This window comes from Microtus pennsylvanicus, chromosome 12 (assembly GCF_037038515.1).
Source record: "Microtus pennsylvanicus isolate mMicPen1 chromosome 12, mMicPen1.hap1, whole genome shotgun sequence".
NCBI classification, from domain to species: Eukaryota; Metazoa; Chordata; class Mammalia; order Rodentia; family Cricetidae; genus Microtus; species Microtus pennsylvanicus.
The window spans coordinates 83498488-83520171 of NC_134590.1; the positions used below are offsets into that span (position 1 = coordinate 83498488).

At 45.4% G+C, this 21684-nt stretch overlaps 1 long non-coding RNA gene across 1 annotated transcript; it reads left to right on the plus strand.

The window, feature by feature from the left end:
• The first annotated feature begins 2515 nt into the window (after window positions 1-2515).
• LOC142832769 (uncharacterized) lies at window positions 2516-16511 on the plus strand. The gene is made up of 4 exons (XR_012907271.1): window positions 2516-2632; window positions 12405-12493; window positions 15569-15635; window positions 16194-16511. It is a non-coding gene; the product is annotated as an uncharacterized LOC142832769 (long non-coding RNA).
• Window positions 16512-21684: the final 5173 nt, after the last annotated feature.

Below are 21684 nucleotides of genomic sequence, written 5' to 3' on the forward strand. Positions count from 1 at the left end.
ACTGACCTCTCAGCCAAGGGTTCTGCCAGAACAACAGGTCAGAGGAGGTGTCTGGTTGTCTGTAAGCCCAGAGATGGATTCTCACTCTGTCCCCTGAGTGGGACTGCACAGAAGGACATCTGTCTCATTGTGGGTGTGTGGATGAGGCCTTCTGAAGAGCGCATCAAGCCAGGGATGATTTTCTTCAGCCCGGCTGTCCTTGAAGCACAGTGCCCTCCAGGTAGCTGTGCGCCCACTGTGAGTGACTTCCCCTTTCTGGACTCAGTTTCTGGATCTTCAGGCAGGAGGTAGAGCACGTGGTGAAGATGTCCCTTTAGGTCAGAGCCACCCTGCCCCTCACACAGGTGGAGGCATGCTGGAGGCAGAGGGGTAGGGAGGAATTGGCAGGGCAGGAATTCCCCAGATAAGACTGCCAGGTGCCACACAGTTCCCCGTGCTGGTGCCAGCCACTTTAAGGGTGTGGGACTGGTGGCTGGTCCTGAAACTGGAATAGAGGTACAGTCTGTCCTCCCCTCGTGTATCTGTGGACCTCTTGAGAGACATGGAGCACCCCACCTGTGGGCAGGCCCAGGAAGATCACCTCTTGCCTAGATCTGTCATGTACTCAGCCTGGGACTGTAGTAAGGTTGTGTATTCTTAGCCTGGCTCAGCAGGCTAGCAAACACAGTCTCAAGAGAGTGCCTAGGTGCTTCGCTGGGCTCCTTCATGCTTACAAAGCCTCACACCCACCAGTGGAGGCAAGAGCACCAGAGAGAACAGGGTGCCCGTTCTTGTAAGTTGCCTGGTCCGTGCCCTCATTTTATAGATGAGGGAACTAGGCACAGAGCTGGCAGAAGGCTTGGCTAGGGTTGCATGGACAGTTAGGGACACAGCTGCAGCTGACCCCAAGTCTCTTGACGTCTCTTTAAGCAGATGGAGATGCCGAGAAGGAGGCACGTGGCATACCACAAGTGGCAACTTGCAGGGTGCCCTGGAGACTCAGGGTTTTCTTTCAAAGTGTGTGTGAGGAAGTGAGAGTGTTGGGCCTCTCTTCACATGGGCACACCAGAGAAAGTCGTGAAGGGGCAGCCAAGCAGGAAACATGGACTTAAGGAATTTTTAAACCAGGCATATTAGGGAATAAAAGGAGCTCCAAAGTCCATTCTCTCAGCAATTTCACTGCCACAGGCCAGGCAAATTTTCTCCCAAGCCGACAGGCAAAACAACTCAAAGTACTACTAGGTAGTGAAGTGTGAGGACAAAATTCATATTTTCATAATGAAAACTTAGAAGGCTACATAGTGTTAATAGCTAGGGGAGTAGGTGTGGTGTGGCTTTGTCCTTCGTATTCTTCAATGGCAATATTATTTTGAATGATGTGACCTGAATGTCTTTGTCTTTGCAAATTAAAAAAAAAGCCAGATCACTAAATTGTAGTGATATTTCATTTGTATTTTAGTAAATAAAGCTTGCCTGAAGATCAGAGAGTAAAACAGCCCCACTAGTCAGCCTTACAGACCAGGAAGTGTTGACACACACCTTTAATCCCAGTAGCCACACTAGTTTGCCATAGAAACTGGGCAGTGCATGCCTTTAATCCCAGTGATGCATGTCTTTAACCCTAGCCCTAGAGAGGAATATAAAACGGGAGGAGACAGCTCTCAGACACAGTCTCATTCTGAGATTCCTGGAGGCAGGATCGCCATTTTGTACTGAGGTCGAGGTAAGAGCCAGTGGCTGGCTGTTTTGCTTTTCTGACCTTCAGGTTGAGCCCCAGTTTCTGTCACTGAGTTTTTATTAATCGTGCTCCACTAAATGCTGAATGGAGTGGGTGACCAAAGGGATACAGGACATACAGAGCTCAAGAGAAACTTCTCCAGCCTTCCAGGCTCCTTGAGGGCTGTGGCTCATTCCGTATGACTTCGTCCTCAATGATGGCAAGTCTTTTTTCCAGCTGAGGCCATCGCATTCCAATGCCTCACTCACTTGGTATCCCATGATCACAATATGCATAGACACTGCTAGTCTACGAGCTGCCATACACAGAAAGAGCAGTTCTGACTTCAACAGCCTATGACCACAGAGTGTGTCTGACTAAGCGCTAAGAGGGTTCTAAGGGTTCCAAAACCAAACAGGGGCTGGGAGTTAGGTGAGTGGCGGTGCTGAGGCAGCATTTGAAGTAACCCCATTGGATGGGTTACATTTTGAGTTCTGAAAGACAGAGCTAACAGGCAGAGGGGACTCGCGTGACATGGGTGTGGGGGATGCCCTGGGTTGGTTGGAGATCAGGGTAGCATGGTGGAGTTGTAGTGCAGAAATCTATGTGAGGTGTTAGTCTGGGATTCTTTTGTAATGCAGTAGAAAACAGAGACTAATGAAGAATCATGGGTGTGCACTTGAGAGAGGAAGGTAGTTGTCTTAAGGTAATTGAATGCATGAACACCCTACTTCCCCTATGAGCCCCCTTAGGGTGGCTTCCTGGAAACCGTAGGAAATGGGCTGGACCTATAGGGTTCAGAAGAACCTGAAAGGCATCCCTGGCGGAGGGAAGACAGTGAGGCCAATGTTGGTACTAGGAAGGACTTTGAATACGGGGCTGTGTGTACACTGCGCTGGGAAGATGGTTCTGCCTTCTCTGTTTAGCCTGCAATGGGTAAGGTTGTGTGGAGCAGGGGGTCGGGTTCAGAGGCCTTCCCATATCTTCAGCTCAGTAGTCCAATCAGCCTGCAGATGTTTCCCTGGAGGTTTCTCTAGTCTCTGTGCTCCTGGCAGGAGCTGGCAGCTGTGGTCTCCTGGGCTGGGCTGTTTTTTGCTGTTTCACTGTCATTTGGATTGCAAGGCTGCTGGGACAAACTTTCTGCTCCGGGGACATATCCTGTTAGGTGGAAGAGGAAGGTGCCCAGTTTGGGAGGTGGAGTACTGAGTTGCTAAGGCCAGCCTTCTCATTGGGCAGCTAAAGAAACAGGACACACTAATTGTGTGAGAACCGGCATGGAGACAGAATTTAGTTTTTTGGTTTTAAGCCCTGGCGTTTTTCTGGTGGTGTCCCTCACAGTTTCTGTCAAATACATCTAATATTTATTAAGCACATGCTATCTGGCCTGTACTGTGTTATTCATGGATATGATCTTTACAGTCCTCACCTGGCCTGTGAGGGACACCATCATTATCTAAGTTTCTTCAGACGAGAAATGGACGGCCAGAGAGATCCAGGAATTCTCCCAAAGTCACTTCAACTGTAGTCATAGCATCAGAATGTGACTTCGGGTCTGCTACCACACGTCTTTCCAAGTATAAGGAGTCCCTTTAAAACTATTTATAAAAGTACTCATTCTGAGGCCAGGATCAGAGCTCAGTGGGCAAAAGTGTTGTTTACATAAACCAGATGACCCAAGCTCACTCATTGGGCCCGTGTGAATAGCCGGGTGTGCTGTCCTCAATCCCAGTGGACAACCCACTTCTCGGTGGGGAGGCGAGACTTCAGAAACCCGGAGGGCAACTACCAGAGAAGAGAGACCACGCCCAATCAAGTGGCAAGAACCTACTTCAGAAGCTGTTTTCTGACTTCACATATGTGTCACAGCATGTGCGTGCTCTCTCCCACACTAAATAAACAGATATTCATTCCACTCTTAAGGGTTTTTTTTATATGTATGGATGAGTGTTTGGACTGCATGTATGTGTGTCCCGCTTGCTTGCCTAGTGCCTGTGGAGGTCAGGAGAGGGAGATGTAGTCCCACAAACCGGAGTTACAAATGGTTGTGAGCTACCATGTGGGTGCTAGGAGCAGAAAGAGAAAAAAAAAACAGTCTTTAGAAAGAGCAGCAAATGCTCTTAGCTCCTGAGTCATCTCTACAGTACGGCATTCTAGTTTTAGCCTGTAGATTTGTTAGAATAGATCTTTAAAGAGCTTGGCAATGCCTTGAAAAGGGCTTTTGTAGTGGTATATTACTTGTATTTTAATAAATAAATCTTGCCTGAAGACCAGAGGCAAAGCTAAAGCCACTAGAGGTCAGGTAATGGTGGCACACACCTTTAATCCCAGGATTTAGGAGAGAGTGGCAGCTGGATCTCTGTGAGTTCAAGGCCACCTTGGACTACACAAGATCAAAACAGAAACAAATCCTGGTGGTGGTGCCTCACCTTTAATCCCACACTAGAAGGAATAAATAGAAAATGGGAGGAGAGAGAGGTTTAGTCTGCTTTGCTTATGGTTGTCCAGCCTTGGTAGAGGTAAGATTTCTCTAGTGGCTTGGCTGCTTTGCTTTTCAGGTTTTCAGGTTGAACCCCAATTTCTGTCTCTGAGTTTTTATTGTTCGTGCTACAGGCTTTCATTTTAATAACCAGCGCCCATAGCATCATGGAAGACATACAGTTTGAAAGTGGCGATGTGTGTATAGGTAGGACACGGTGGGCATGGATTTTCGAGTGGGAAAGGTGACAGATGAGTTGGTGACTTGAGAGCACATGCAGTAAGTGCATCATCTCACTGGGGTCGTCTTCTAACAGTTTGTAGGCTTCTCCTATCACTTGACCCAGCAGCCTAGGCAGGAATAACATGAAAAGGTCCCCCATTACCATTCCTAATCCCCCAACTCTTGCCCAAGCTCACTTTGATGCCTGCTTTTATCAGCATGAGTGGGATCTGAGAACTTTTGTGTATGGATAAGTCTGCGCCTCTCTTCAGCCCCAGTGACTGCACAGAGCTGGTCCTGTTTTCTGCTCCGTGCTGCTCTGTGGGATAGCCTGCAAGTGAGACTGGGAGATTAGTCCTCATTGTTGGACACATTGTCTAGGGTGGATCCTTGCAATGGTTTGTGCAAACTGTCAGATTGATGAAATCTAGACTCACCTGGGAGACTGGCCTCTGGAACCACCTGGGAGACTGGCTTCTGGGCAAGCCTGTGGATGATCTCTTGATTACATTAATTGATGTGGGAAAACTCATCTTAACTGTGAGAGGGATTATTCCCTGGGCTGATCCTGGACTGTATAAAATGGAAAAAACGTTGGGTGTCGAGGCACATGCCTTTAGTCCTAACCCTCAAGAGATGAGGGCAGGCAGATCTCTGTGAGTTTGAGGACAGTCAGGGTTACATATAGAGAAACACCTAAAAAAATAGAAAAGGAAAAAAACGAATGGAACATTGACATCTGTTTCTTGACAGAAGCTACCATGTGACCAGTTTCTATAAACCCCTGGGATGTGGGATTCTCCTCTGTATGCTGTGAATACCATTGGTTAATCAAGGACTGCTTTGGACCTATGGCAGGGCAGAACTTAGATAAGCAGGGAAAACTAAACTGAATACTGGGAGAAGGAGGGTGGAGTCAGAGAGAAGCCATATAGCCCCACCAGAGCCAGATGGAACTTTAGCTGGTAAGCCCACAGCCACATGGCGATACATAGATTAATAAAAATGGGTTAAATTAATATGTAAGAGTTAGTCAAGAAAAAGCTAGAGCTAATGGGCCAAGCAGTGATTTAATGAATCCAGTTTCTGTCTGGTTATTTTGGTTCTGGGTGGCCAGGTCGAACAAGCAGCCTCTACCTACACCCCTGCCACTGTGCATCCCTGCTGTGAGGGCCTGTGCCGTGGACTGTGAACCAGGAAAAAACTGTTGCTGTGGGATAATGCTTTTGTGCTCTGTAAAGATTTGTTGCTAATATTGGTTTAATAAAACTCTGATTGGCCAGTAGTTAGGCAGGAAGTATAGGCAGGGCAACCAGACTAGGAGAATTCTGGCAAGAGGAAAGGCAGAGATGCAGTCACCAGCCCGACACAGAGGAAGCAAGATGAGAATACCTCACTGATAAGAAGTACCAAGCCACATGACTAAACATAGACGAGAATTATGGGTTAATTTAAGTGGTAAGAACTAGTTAATAGTAAGCCTGAACTAATAGGCCAAACAGTTTATAATTAATATAAGCCTTCTTTGTGTTTCTTTGGGACTGAACGGCTACAGGACCAGGTGGGACATAAACTTCTGCTTACAAACCCTTTCTGTCTTAAGTTTCTTTTCTCAGGGTATTTGTATCACAGAAAAAGGAAAAGAAGCCAAGTAGCTACTAGAGCACCTGGCTCAGATTCTTCTACTTTTTGCATTTATTTTCTATTCAATAACATAAATAGGCTATCAGTGTTCAGTTCACTAGTTTTGGCAACCATCCTTGCTTGCGTGATCAAAGCATGTACAGAACATCTCAGAGATCCCTTTTGCATCCCTTTAGGTTCCTTCCCTCCCACCCTACAATGATTTGTTATATTTTATCATTTTAGATTTCTTTGATTTTATCTAAATTTAGTCATATTATGTCTCTTTTATGTTCAACTTCTTGTACTCAAAAGAATGTTTCTGTGGGTTGCTCAGGTTGTTGCATGTATCAATAATTATTTTCTTTTTGATTTTTTTCCTGCTATAATGGTATGTCATGAATTTATTTCCCATTGTCTTATATTTGGCTATTTGTGTAGCTATATTTATATAGATATTTATGTTTATAATTATATTTGTGTGCTTTCTGATCTTTAGCTATTGTGACTAGAGTCATTATCAATATTTTCATATAACTCTTTTGGTGGATTCTGCTTTTATTTTTGTTGTGTAAATGCCCACCAGCAAATTTCTGGGTCATGCCTATCTACTTAGAAATAGCTGAGTACAAGCAGCTGACTCTTTTGTACTCACACCATGTGCCATGTGAGTTTCACATACTCCTCATTGTTTTCAACACTTCACATTGTCACTGTTTTCACTTAGTCATGCTGCTGGGTATGACGTCATGGCTTTCATTTGCATTTCTGTGATGCTGTTCATTTTCATATTTAACTAGTCCTTGATATGTAGTATTTTGGAGGTATCCTTTAATACCTTTCCCCTACTTTAAAAATAGAATTGTGGGTTTTCAAAATCTTAATCAGTAGGCACTTGATATCTACACTGGATGCATGTCTAATCTTAGAGATATACACTGAAAATACTTTTCACAGTCTGTGGGTTGCCAATTTAATTCTCTAATAGTATTTTTGGGTGCCTGAAACTATTTTTTATTTTGATAATGCTCTAATTAATGTGCTTTTACAACAAACTTTTTTTCCCTTCTTGTGGCTTAGAGTAGTAACATTTCTTTGGCTTGTGAGCCTCAGTATGGAGAGCTTATGGCTTATCTCTGCCCTCGTGGGTGTCACCAAAGGTTAGGAACTGAAGTTGTCAGAAAGCTTGACACTTACATGTCCAGCAATAGATATTATCAGCTTAGACTACAGCAGGATCAATTTATAGGAATTCCCACCATGGCCTTTTCATGAGGCTGGGTTCAGAAAGTGAGTACATCCCCAGAAAGGGACAGAGGGAGTCAGGTGACACCTGTGTCCTGCTCTGGCTCTGCTGCCCCAGTCACATAGTAGCACATATCCTTCATTGTGTGGAGAAGTTGCAAGCTTGCCTTGGCTCTTGAGAATGGGTGGTGGGCTGGTATTTCACAGCAGGGGGATAGCCAAGTTTTGGCAGAGCACATGAACTGCTAGCTCACTTTACAAAACAGAATTTTCCCTAGGTGAGCTGTATTACACCAATTTATTCTTTATTGGTTAATGATTTTTGTATCTCACCTAAAAGATCTTTATCCATATTAAAATTCAATGTTATCTTTTCAAAGTTAGCTGATTCTAGTTTTTATGATCAGTGTATGATCAACTTCTGTTAAATTAATTGCTGTATGAGAAGTGGAATTGAGGTTATTGAAATATTGTTCTTATAACTCGGGTCCAGCACCATTGTTAGAGCAACTTCCCTATTTATGAAGCTTGAATCAATTGGTCACATGTGTTGTCTTGGTTACTGTCCTATTGCTGTGAAGAGACACCATGACCAAGGCAATTCTTACATGAGAAAACATTTAACTAGAGGCTTGCTTACAGTTTCAGAGGCTTAGCCCATTATCATCATGGCAAGGAACAATCACATGGTGCCAGAGAAGCAGCTGGAAGCTACATCCTAGTCCACAGGCAGAGGAAGAAGGAGACACTGGGTCTGGCTTGGGCTTCTTAAATCTCAAAACTCACTCCCAATGACAGACTTCCTCCAACAAGGCCACACCTACTTGAAAAAGGCCACACTTTCTGTTTCTTCTCAAGTAGTGTCACTTTCTGATGACTAAACCTGTGAGCCTATGGGGGCCATTTTTATCCAAATTACCACCTTCCACTCCTGGTTTCCATAAGCTTATAGTCATATCATAAGCAATTCAGTACAACTTCAAAAGTTTTTATAGTCTATTACAGTCTCAACACTGCTTCAAAGTTCAAAGTCTCTTCTGAGACTCATGGCCATCTTTTAACTATAACCCCCAGTAAAATCAAAATTTTAAAAAGCAGACCATTTATTTCAAACATACTATGACACAGAATATATGTTACCATTCCAAAAGGGATAAAAGGGAGCATAGTGAGGAAATACTGTATCAAAGCAAGACTGAACACCATCAGGACAAAATCCAAATTTAGCATTCCCATATCTGATGTCAATGCATTCTTCACTTCTCCCATTGCTTTCATCTCTGTTGACTGCAACACACTTCTGTCTTGGGGCTGATTCCATACCCACTCTGTAACTTTCCTCAGTGGGTGTCCCAAGACTTTGGCATATTCAATATCCCAGGGTTTCCAAAGTAATCGAGGTTTCACAAGCTACACAGCTTTACTTTATGGCCCCTTCGGTACTACATGAAGGGACAACCCTGACACACACCTGGCCTCAGCAGCTTTCCTTAGCTGTGGTGGAAGATTACACAACCCCTGCTTTGTATTCTTGCTCTAAAGCCAGACCCACATGGCTGGGGCTGCCAAGTTCTGTTGCTTGCTGTGACTGGCACATGCCCCCTCTTTCAATTGCATTTGCATAATCTTTATGTTGTTGATGGTTTCCTTCACTGCTTAAGCCTTTCTTTAATCCTTTTTTTTCTCAAGTTGGAAGCTTAGCTGGATAGAGTCTTGCACTGAGTTCACCATTTCCCTTATTCCACTTAGCATCAGGCATTTTATTCCCCTGAGCACAAGACTATGCTCCATTACACTTCCTGGTACTCCTTTTCTCCTCCAACTATACATTTTTTCATTTTCCCTTGCTTAGCTTGCTCCTTTTTTATTATAGATTTGCATAAGACTGGCCACTAATAACCACATGACATAGTCAATACTAGGCTGTCTTGAAATCACCTCTACCAACAACATTAATCCAAAACTCTTCAATTTAGCTTCAGGCAGATTTTTTTCTTGAAGAACGGCAGAGGAAGCATCCAGAATCTTTGCCAAAATATCATAGGAACTCTCTCTGGGCCATTTACTAGTACTCTTCCTCTCTGAAACTTCTTGAGCAGGGCCATGATAATCTACATCACTCTCAGTACTACTGCCTTCCATGCTCCTACTAGTATGTACCATTAAGCTTTGCTTAAAACGTTCAACTGTAGTAATGAGGTGAGCAGGCCTGCTTTTCGTCCCACCCAGCTCCTGCATGGTTAGCTTTACACCTCGAAATAACAACACACAAATTGTATGCTTTTAAACACTGCCTGGCCCATTAGTTTCAGCCTCTTATTGACTAATTCTCACATCTTGCTTAACCGATTTCTAATAATCTGTGTAGCACCACAAAGTGGTGGCTTACCGGGAAAGATTCAGCATGTCTGACCTGGTGGCTGGCTCCATTGCGTCTGCCTAATTCAACTGCTTTTCTAATGCAAAGTCCCAGAGTACATCTTCTGCCAACAGCAGCATGGCCGGGCCTGTAACAGAAATACCAGCTTCTGTCTTAGTCACTGTTCTATTGCTGTGAAGAGACACCATGACCAAGGCAACTGTTATTAAAGAAAGCTTTTAATCAGGGGCTTGTTTACACTTTCAGAGGCTTAGTATGATATCCTCATGACAGGGAGCATGGTGGTACATATGGTGCTGGGGAAGTAGTTGGGTACTACATCCTGATCCATAGGCAGAGGAGGAGGGAGACACTGGGCCTGGCTTGGGCTTTTGAAATCCCAAAGCTCACTGCACAGTGACAGACTTCCTTCAACAAGGGCACACCTACTTCAGCAAGGTCTCCTAATCCTTCTCAAAAAGTGCCATCCTCTGATGACTAAGCATTCAAATAAATACATAAGCCTATGGGGCCATTCTTATTCAAATAACCACATGTATGTAGGTTGAATTATAGATTCTCAGTCTGGTTTTGTTGACTTGTCTCTCATGTCTCATGTCTCGCATGCTTTTACGCCAATGTCATACTACAAATCTCTGGTAAGGTTTGACATCATGAGTCCTCCCACTTTGTCAATTTTGGATAGTCTGTGCCCATAAAATTTCAGATATAGATGACACATTATTTTTTTCAAAAAGCCCCGCTGTAATTTTGGTTGGAATGGCGTCGAATATATAGATCCATTTAGAAAGAGGGTCATTTAAAAACATTTTGTTTATTAATTCATGAATATTGTATCTCTTAACATGCTTATCTCTTATTTCTTTCTGTAACTTATTTGTATTCTATTTGTAAATAGGTCTTGTTGTAGATCACTGTACTCTGTAAACAAAATAGCTTCCATCTTTATCAGCTGAGCTGTGTCTTGTAGCAAGAGCCCATTTAAGAGTGGACCTATTGACTGTTAGCATTTCCTCGGAGAAGGAAGGAGTGGAAAGTTCACTTGGAAGTCCAGCTGTTCCTCCCAGCTATTTGTATGCAAGTCTGCTCTAATTGCACATAGTCTTGGGGTCTCCAGAGGTGCTGGAGTATATAGGGTGGTGAAGAATGACTGAAAGGGGAGTCCTCTGTGGCAATGGGGGAGCTGGGTACAGACCTAGAGCAGCTGCTTCAGGGTCCCTCATTCCTTCCTGCAGCCGCTTGCCCATGTTCTCTAAGTAAGGCTAACATGACCCTTGGTTCACCAGGGTGGATTCTAATTAACTCTACTCTGATTTGTCCTTCGGATTGTCCAAAAAGGCAGTAGACATTGTTTGTATATCTCCAGGGCAGGACTTTTACAGTAGACTTGTAAACATTTAGTGCTTTTTGTAAATGGCAATTACATTTTTTTTTAAAAATATATGTGTGTGTGTGTGTGATGCGATGTGTATATGTATGGGTAAGTGTGTGATATGATATGTGGTGTGTGTGTATGACATGGCATGTGCATGCATACGCTGTGAGCTGATATGTGATGTGTCTACATGTATGATGTGATATGTGCATGTATTGTGTGATGTGATATGTGTATGATATGATATATGCAAGGATGTATGTGATGTGATATATAGTATGTGTGTGCATGATGTGATATATGGTGTGTGCGCATGTATGTATGATGTGATATTTGGTGTGTGCATGTGTATGATGTGATATATGCATGGATGCGTGTGATGTGATAGGTAGTATGTGTGTGTGTGATGTGATATGTGTATGTATGTATGTATGTGATGTGATATGTGGTGTATGTGTATGATGTGATGCTTGGTGTGTGGGTATGATGTGATGTATGGTGTGTGTGTGTGCATGTGGGTATGATGTGATGTGATGTGGTGTGTGTGTGTGTATATGATGTGGTATGTGTTTAATGTGATGTGTGTATGATGTGATGTGTGCATGCATGTGTGTGGGGGTGTGTATGTGTACAGATGTGGTTTCAGTTAGGTTTACCATTTCAGTGTTTGTCATGGTTGTCCTTTGTTCTTGCTTCCTTTTTCTAATACCTTATTTTAAGGTAAATAAGCATCTTTCCAGTATTGTGTTTTGTCTGTTCCATTGCCTGCCTCTGCAGTTGTGTTATTTTATAGTGTTTATTCTTTAGAAATTAAACCAAGTAATGCGGTCTATTTCTGGGCATACTCTCAGTTCTCCGAGCAGTGCAGGTGCTTTCCTGACTCTTGGTTCCTGTGCTTCTGTTTCCATCTATGTTCTGCTTATGCACAAACCTATAGTGTATAGTCATTTTTACTTTCAGCAGGAACTTTCCAGATGTTAAAAATTACATACAGGTGTGTGTGTGTGTGTGTGTGTGTGTGTGTGTGTGTGTGTGTGGAGAGAGAGAGAGAGAGAGAAGAGGAGAGGAGAGGAAGAGAAAGAGAGAGAGAAAAAGGAAGAGAAAGAGAGAAATAGATAGGTAGACAGATAGATAGACATTTTCCCTTGTATTTATGTATGTGAGTTCACTGAGTCTCTTTTAAAAAATAAGAAAATATATCTGCCCTGTTAACCTCCTCTTTTCTTTCTTAGATTCACTTTCCTCCCACTTCACACAATTTGAGGAAACATTAGGGCTTACCCTTTCCCCTCTGAACAATGGAAAGAGTCTAGAAAAGCACACCGTAGTGGCTGACCACATGGCTGCCTGCCCCTCTCTGTTTTAAGGTATCCTCTTTGTTTTCCAGTTTGCCCTAGATTCTTGTATCCTGAGAGTCCTCTCTCTCATCATTCAGAGGACGGACGGCAGATGCTGTGTATCTGGTGGAAGCTGAAGGTACCTGGGAGGGATTTCTCTTGGACTTCCTGTCCCACCTCTAGCTCAGTCTTCTGCTTGGAGAAGGCACTGTCTACCCCAGGGTGATCCGTCTCGGTCTCCTAGCCTATGCCGGCCGTTAGCACAGCATCTGTGTGCACTAGATGAAAACAGTGGGGAGGTTGGTGTGGTCCTGCCCTGGGCTCTGCTGTGCCCCAGATATGAGGCTAACATGCTCACTGCTGTAAATCTGTTAAATGTTTGGTGGAGTTCTACTTTACCCAGATATGAGGCTAACATGCTCACTGCTGTAAATCTGTTAAATGTTTGGTGGAGTTCTACTTTACCCCATCTACCAGTTACCTTTTTCTGCTCCTTTGCCTGTGAGAAGACCATGGCTCTTCTTTTTTTTTATACTTTTATATATATATAATTTAATTATTTGTATTTTATGTACATTGGTGTTTTTCTCTGCATGTAAGTCTGTGTGAGGTGTTGGATTCTCTGGAACAGGAATTACAGACAGTTGTAAGCTGCCATGTGGGTGCTGGGAATTGAACTCAGGTCCTCTGGAAGAGCAGTTGGTTTTCTTAACCACTGAGCCATTTCTCCAGCCCTACCATGGCTCTTCTTGTTGGGAAGTGACCATTGATGGTTTTTCTGCTCCTATGTGTCCTTTCCAATTCTCTACTTTTGCTGGCCTCTTCTTGTGCAGGTGGGAGCTGCAATCCGTGTGAATTTCCACATCCTGACCTGGACTCAGTGCTTGCCACTTTTATTTAAATTCTCCCTCCAATGCTCAGGGTTTTGTCAACACAGTTGGAAAACAGGAGGATCTGAGTGGTTCTGGCTCAGAATCCCCATTCCCTTCCTGCGCTAATGGCTTTCAATTGACTAAGATTAGAAGTTCTGATTTTTTTCTGTCTTAGATAGGGTTTCTATTGCTGTGAAGAGACACCATGACCATGGCAACTCTTACCAAGGAAAACCTTTATTTGGGGCTGGTTTGCAGTTTTGGGGGTTCAGTCCATTATCATCGTGGTGGGAAACATGGCGGCATGCAGGCAGACATGGTGTTGGAGAAGGAGCTGAGAGTCCAACATCCAGATCAGCAGACAGCAAAATGTGAATGCCATGTTAGACCTGGGTTGAGCATCTGAGACCTCAAAGCCTGCCACCTAGTGACTTACTCCAACAAAGCCACACCTACTCTGACAAAACCACACCTCCTAATAGTGCCACTCCCTATGTGCCTATTGGAGCCATTTTTATTCAAACCACCACATTCTACTCCTAGGACCCTATAGGCTTGTAGTCATATCATAATGCAAAATGCATTTAGTCCAACTTAAAAAGTCCCCATAGTCTATCACAGTCTCAAACCTGTTTAGAAGTTCAAAGTCTCTTCTAGACTCAAGCAATCTTTTACTGTTATCTCTTATAAAATCAAAATAAAAAAGCAGATCACTTATTTCCAGTATATAATGGCACAAGATACACATTACCTTTCAAAAAAGGAGGAAAAGGAGCATAGTGAGGAAATACTAGACCAAAGCAAGATCAAAAACCAGCGGGGAAACTCCAGACTCTGCATCTCCATGTCTGATGTCAATGCGCTCTTCAGATCTCCAACCCCTTTCAGCTTTGTGGACTTCTCTCTCTTGGGCTGGTTCCGTTCCCTGTTTGCATCTCTCCTCAGCAGGTCTCCCACAGCTCTTGGGGTCTCTAAGGCAATTCAGGCTTCACCTTCACAGCTTCATGCCATGGCCTCTCTAGCCCTCCATTCAGGGACACCCCTGACATAAGCTTGGCCTCAGCAGCTTTCCTTAATCATGGAGACAAATTCCATAATGCCTTTCTTCTATCCTTGACTCTAAAGCCAGAGCCACGTGGCCGAAGCTGCCATGTTCTTCTTGCTGGGCCTGGAACATGGACCTCTTGTTCAATTACAACTTCTTTGGCTTTCTGTGTTCTATGGTTTTCTTCACCGCTTAAACATGGGCGTCCTGAAAGTTGATCTACAGGCCAGGTTGGCACTGAACTTAGAGGTCTGCCTGGCTCTGCTTCCCGAGTGCACCACCATAGTTTCTTGAATTCCTTTCCACAAGTTGGGAGCTTAGCTGGATGGGATCTTTCCCTGAGGTTGCCGCTACTTTATTTCCATTAACAGACTTTTCTTTAAACTGTTTACCTCCTTGAACATAGGGTTTAGCTCCATCCCAATTCCTGATGGCCCTTTTCTCCTTGAATTGTACATTTCCGGCATTTTCCTTGCTCATCTTGCTCCTTTTCATTGTAGATCTTTGTAAGAGTGAACAGTAGTAACCACATGACAGAGTCAATACTAGGCTGTTTTGAAATCTCCTCTGTCAGTTCAGCTAATCCAAAACTCTTCAAGTTAGCCTTGGGCAGATCTTTCGGACAAGGACAGAAAACAGTCACATTCTTCACCAAACTACCACAAGAACAATCTCTAGGACACATATTAATTTTTTTCTCCTCTGAAACCTCTCTAGCTGGGCCCCCACAGTTCAAATCGTCCTCAGCACCACTGTCTTCCATGCTCCCACGAGTATGGCCCATTAAATGCCACTAAAGCATTCAACTCCTAATCCAAAGTTCTGAAGTCCACCGCAGCAATATCCCAGTCCTTGGTTCCAGCTCCTCTTAGGGTTTCTATTGCTGTGAGGAGACACCATGACCATGGCAACTCTTATAATGGAAAACATTTAATAGAGGCTGGCTTACAGTTTCAGAGGTTTAGTCTATTCTCATTGTGACCGGAAGCATGGCAGTGTGCAGGTAGGCAAGCTGCTGAGAGCTTTACATTCTGATTGGCAGGCAGCGGGAAGTGAATGTTACACTAGACCTGACTTGAGGGTTTAAGATCTCAAAGCCCACTCTCTAGTGACTTACTTCCTCCAACAAAGCCACACCTACTCTAAGGCCACATCTCCTAATAGTGCCACTCTCTATGAGCTTATTGGGGTATTGGGGCCATTTTTATTCAAACCATAACACTATTATTCCCTTAAGAGGACTCATGTGACTCTTCAGAACCCAGTAACCGGGATTCTGTTGGACCTCTGCTTTCAGTGTTCCAGAGACATCTGGCTTGCGTCTTCCCGTGCTCTCCAGAACATCATACGACATTCCCACTACAGTGAGTATCTCAGACACACTGTAAGGATGTTTTAAAGCCAGTGACATGGGGCCTTCAGAAATAGAGATGGCAAGGGAGAGCAGGGACAGTGTGGGGCAGTTAGGAAGCTGCTAGCATTCACTTGGCATCCGCCTTGAGCCAACCTTTCCGACACTCAATCTTTGTGGCAATTCCTTGAAGAAGCTTTTCAGCTAACACATAAGGAAGCGGAGGCCAACAAAGGATTTGAAGTCAGAGATGGCCCACTCCAAAATTCAGATCTTCCCTGGCCCAAACCCCAGAAGAAGGTGAGGTGTAGGGCGGATGTCTGTGTCAGTGTGGGGTGACCTGACTCTTCAGGCCCCAGCACAGTCTCAGAAGCAGCACTGGCTTCTCTAGCTTCTAAGACTTCTGTTCCTTCTATCAGGGCCCCTCCAGTTCACAGTCAGTCAACCCCACGACTTCCCAGTCTAATCTTGTGTGTGCTGCTCACCTCAGCAGTTCCTTCACCTTTGCCCCCACCACCCCCTCCCCCATCAAGTCTTCTCTTCAAACACATGTTTCTCTGACCTTTTACAGATGCTTCTGTGAGAGGCTGAGAGCAGCTCTTCCCCGGCTGGATTTATAGAAAGGGACAGAGAGCAGAGAACTGCCCCCTTCCCTTCCCAGCTTTCCCCTGCCACACGCCTCACAAACCTGTCTCCATGCTGGAGACCTCCTCGCCGGCAGCCCCTTCGCCCGGCACTGTGGCACACGTGGGAGAAGCAGAATGTATCCAGTCAACAGCGGATCTCCTCTGTCAGTGGAAAAGGCATTTCAAACTTGCGTAGGCCAACTTGGCACTTTGGGATTTGTTGGAGTCCGTCGATAGGAGGCAACAAAGGAGTCACAGCTCAAATGGGAACAGTTTGTCTCATTCGAGCTTTGAGACCCCCAGTGGCTCTCCAGGTGACTGCCCAGCTGGGATGTAATAACACTGGGGGTGGGGAGGGGACCGGTATCCTCTCTTTCAAATACTACTTCCTTAATAATAGCTGTGCTTCGGGCTGTTATATCCCCCACTACCACCTCACGAAGCAGATATTACCAGTGCTCAAGCAGCTAACAAGTGGTCCCTGGGGTTTGAACCCAAGACTTAGAGGTCTAGGTAGGTAGTTAGTCACTTTGTCAGGTGTCTTTCCACTCAGCAGTTGGGGTACTGCACCATCAGAGGTGACCCTTGATTCCCCTGAAGGCTGCTAGTCAGCCACACACCCCTCTCTCTTTTTCTTACTGGGATCAGGGTCACGCTAGATCTCCTGGACTCTCTGAGAGTGGGTGTGGTCATGTGACCGAGGGCTAGCCTTTGCCCAGTGAGCAGGAGTGTCACCCCTTTATTTTCCCATCTCAGGCCTCTCTCTTCAGGCAGGGCTGAAACAGCAGGCAGAGATTTCCAGGACAGCCAGGAGATTCAGATGCTGAGAACAGCTAGTCCTCAAGTCAAAAGGAGGCTGGCTCCCCGCGTCACCATCTTTCTCTTCCTCCAGACACCAACAGTATATTCTTACTGGCTTAACCGACTCAGATATGAAGGCTTATCAGCTGGAACAATTAATGTTATCTTAGGCAATGTAACTAGTACCTTCCAGGAAGGAATGGAAAGCCACCAAGGAACCGAAGAAGCAGACCTGTGATTAACTGTTCAGAGTGACGGGCTGGGCAAGCCTGGTCTTTGCTGTTACAGGGATTCAGGTTTGGACACAGGCTCCATCATAGCCTACTCGAGAGAGCCAGAATATCAAAAGTTTCTTTTTTCTTTTTTTGTAAATTAGCTGATTTCTGGAAGTTATAATGATGCATCTTTCTTAATGATCTTAGTTCATGTAATAAACTTTATGCAACACTCCAGCCTAGTGACTCAGAAAAAAACTCCAAACACCAGCAAGCAGTGGCCAAATCTCTGCTTATACAATAGCTTATGTGAGGTAGTGCTGTTTGGGAGCAGGGACAAGAGTGAATACGCAAATGCACTAGCTTCTGACTAATGACACAGAGAACCGATAAAGAGAATTAGGGGGCAAGAAGGCCAGCTTGTGGGAGAGGAGGTGCCTCTGGTTAAGGATTTTTGATCATAGACTTGAAGCGAGTGGAGGAGTAACAGCAAGCAGAGGGGAGGCTGTGATGGGGAGGCCTAGGAGTGGTGGGTGACAGAGAGCATCCAGCACTCAGCCTGTGATGTTAGAGTTCTTCCCTCTTGTCCTCTAGGCCCTCTTCCTCTCTTCAGAATCCATCGATGGCTTCTTAGTTCCTAGGAAAGTCCTTATTGCTAAAAACAAACCACAAAATTAATAAAAATTAAATCAAGTATAAAATTTCTTTACTACATGGCCCGTGTCTGAATTCCACCCAGAGGCATTATCCCTGTAGTCCAAGGCTCTGGGCTCCTTCGTCAAACAGATATTTCTGGCCCAGGCTGCTAGGGTCAGCTCTTTTGGAAATCATATCTTAGGAGAGTTGATGCAAGAGTCGCTGAGGTGAGGTGGGGAGAAAGTACTGAGATGCAGGTGTCTGGACATGGGAGTCGTAAAGACAAAGCGAAGTCTGGGAGACGGAGTTCAGAGCCGGGCGGTGCTCTTGCTTCATAGCTCCTCAGTGTCTCAACTTAAGTGTGAGTCAGAGGAACTCCGTCTGGAGATCTCACTGATGCCAAGAAAGCCTTGCTCACCACTTACAAGGTTATTAAGTGTTGAAAGAGATGACCGCTACCCTCACCCTGTCACTACAGCCCAGTGGAGGAGAGAGCTCCACAGAGCATTGGTAGATGACAAAGGTCAAACAAATGCCCCTAACTCCTGTGTGCTCCTCTGTCAAAATGCCCAATGTCAACCCTCTTCATTCTAGCCAACAGAGGCAACTCTGTTTCAAGAAGTCGGTGCATTGACTGAATGATATTTAATCATCAGAGTGATTCTTCTGCCTCTGGAGACACAAGTTCAAGGCTAAGCTTCCAGGAAGACTGCCCCAACCACACAGTCAGTTGATTTGAAGATGAAACCGTCACAGTATCACCAAAGAATGAAAAGGTGAGACTGTGTCCATAGCACCCTCTGTTCGGCAGCCTTCTGAGGCCCTGCGCCTCCGAGGAAAGGGAGCCCGTGGCCCAACCTTATGCCTTGTGTTGCTCTTTTCCTCACTTCTGACACAGAATGAAATCAGTGTGTGCAAAGCTTGCCTATGTTATTAGTATACATCTGACTGGAAAAGAAGCTTGGCGTTGGAGCTGTGATAGCACCGAGCATCAGGGATCCTGCCCTCTCCATGTACAAAGGCCAGACGAGCATACAGAAGGCCCTCAGAAGATCTGTTCTTGAACAAAAGACCCAAGTTGCCTTAGTAGACCCAGAAGAGAATGTTGTCTAGGACAGTGGTCTCAAAATGTCACCAGTGACCACATCAACTGAGCATGTCGGAGGGGTGGCTGGGTATGGGAACTGAGACAACCCAGCGCCACCTATATCAGCTTGGCCTTTCTGACGTCACTCTACCCTTCAAAGAGTAGAAGGCCTTCTTGGGAAATGATGGGGAAACCAAGGGAAAAAGTCATCCGAGTTTGGTTTACATGAGGACTTGTTTAGCAAATTATCCCAAGGCTTGCCCAAACCCACAGCTTAGAAGAATGCAGAATTCTTTTTGAGAGAGTTGGGCTGACAGGAATTAAGGAACGTTTTCCACCAACCCCAAGCTGGACACCAAACAGATGTGGCTTCGGTTCCTTATTGACTTAGAAGGCACTCCCCATCCCCAGCTTATGAACTTCAAGTCTCAGGGAGATATATGGTTGTTTACTTTTTTTTTTTTTAAATCTGACTTGGTACCATCCACGAGTTACACACAAATGAACTGCACATTGGAAGCCCTGGCTTAGGCAACTACACACGAGCCAGAACTCTAAGATAACACAGTCATGAATCCCACAACACAGCCACAGATGACTCTGCTGTTTCCCAAGTCACTTTTACACAAAGGGCATGGCTTCTTGGCAGGGCACGCCTGGTTAGAAAGGGCACATTAGCAATGCCTGCTTCCCGATGAGCTGTCTCATGCAGCCCTGCCAAGTCTCCCACCATCCCTTGCACCACAGTACCTGGAGCCTGCTGACCCCTGCCTGGCTTGCCACCCCTCAAAGCAGGCAAGCCATTCTTCTTCGGGAAGATCTTTGCTCCTGATGTGCACCCTGCTGTTAGCTCCACCCTGGAGTGTGGGATAGTAGCATATGAGCCTGACGCTTGGGTTGCACAGTCCCTGCAGAATCTGACGCTTTAAAAAACGCCATCCGGCTTGTGCTGGTCCCTGGGCCTGTCTTGCTTTAAATTTCCCTGATTAGTTTCTGTTCTCCAGCAACATATAACCCCCTTTTTCTAGCTCGCTAACCTCAGTGGTAGCTCTCCCCATGTTAAACAACGGTCTGATTTGGCATGGAGAAAACCAGTCAATCGTTTCCTTTAAATCTTAATGTTTTAGGCCCCAGGAACATTTGAAGTACCTATTTAATGAGAAGACTTCGGGAGAAAGCCTAGGTAAGATCTTCAAGGCTCTAATTGCTCCCTGGAGGAAGCTGCCAGGCCGCATAGCCTGGCTCAGGTCGTGTTTGCAGAGCAGGAAGAGTAAAAACAAGGCAGAAGTCGGGAGCAGAGGTTTCGGGGGGCTGCCACCACCCAGACCTCTTGGCTGGGTAAGGATTTCTGGAATCATGGCTTGTGTGGTCTCCTGTGTGTACCTGCTGACTTGACCACTGCATCGCCAAATGGCCAAACAAATAACTTGCATTTTCTTGGGTTTGGTTGCCTTATAATAATATGGACCCAAATTACAGTTCTCTCGTCTCTTTCATTTATATTCAAAACCCAAATGACACAAACAAAGCTCTATGCTCTGTTTTCCCTTTGAGCCTCTACCAGATCCCTTTGTCTGTGCCTTGTTTATTTATTTGTTACCCAGATATTTGAGACAGGCCTCCTGGCTCAGGATGGCACTATGCTGGGCACCAGGGTTTGCCCATATTCATCACAGATGGAGAAGCAGGAGAATGAACTTCTGCCCAAAGAATGGGAGCTGAGAGGCTCCATCTCTGCAGGCAGGGCCCCACTAAGGAGGTTCTCCTAGAAGACTGCCCTCCGGGGCCAAGTCTGGACCGTGTAGGGTAGCACAGGGGAGCTCTGCCATACAATAATAATGTGCGCTGTCTGCCCAAGGCATGTGGAGTGCAAGGCACTTTGAAAATTAGGCTCCAAACAACTTCTTTAATTGAGACAAAAAGCCCTTTGTGTGGGCCTTCCTCCCTCAGCCCACAGAGCGTCCGTGTTGGCTGCGACAGCAGCTCCCGTCTCCCCAGAGCGGCCTCAGGTAGAAACGCTGCCTGACCGCCAGTGGCCATGCATCTGTGACCATTACAAGGGCCTAAGTGGGTTTGGGAGCTTTACCTTAGGAATTAAGTAAGAAAAATGAAGGCACAAGCCGGGCTCACTATAGCTCAGACAATTCCGTCTTCCCTTGATGTGAATATGACCTAAATTGGGAAGTCTTTGGCCGATGGCGAGGGCAGATAAACGTCTCGGATTTGATGTAATCCCAGACCTCAGACTTGAAACTCAGCTTGACCCTTCCCTTTGAGCACGGGGAAGGAAGCAGAGGAAGGAGAGGGGTTCAGCCATATGTCAAGTCAGGAGAGAAAATGACAGCTAGAGCAAGGTGGAGATGTGCAGAGACAGGGGTGGAAGCAACAAAAGAACATTCTACAGAGTTAGACACACTGTGACCTTTAGGAGACAAACAGGCCGACTTGAGAGGGAAGATAACGCCACGATAGGATCTGCGGAGGGGCTGGGAACGTCTGCTGCTTCAAAATCCAAATAACCATAAGGCCGCTAAGTGTACAGCCATCTAAAACTGTACTCAGGAGCCTGAGTCCTGGGAAAGGTGTCAACTCTCATGGACCTGCATTTCACACAGGGGCACGGAGGCAGGGGACTTACACGAGTAGCCCTGTTTGCAGAAAGCGGAGCGTCTATGCCCTTTCTTGGGGATGATATCT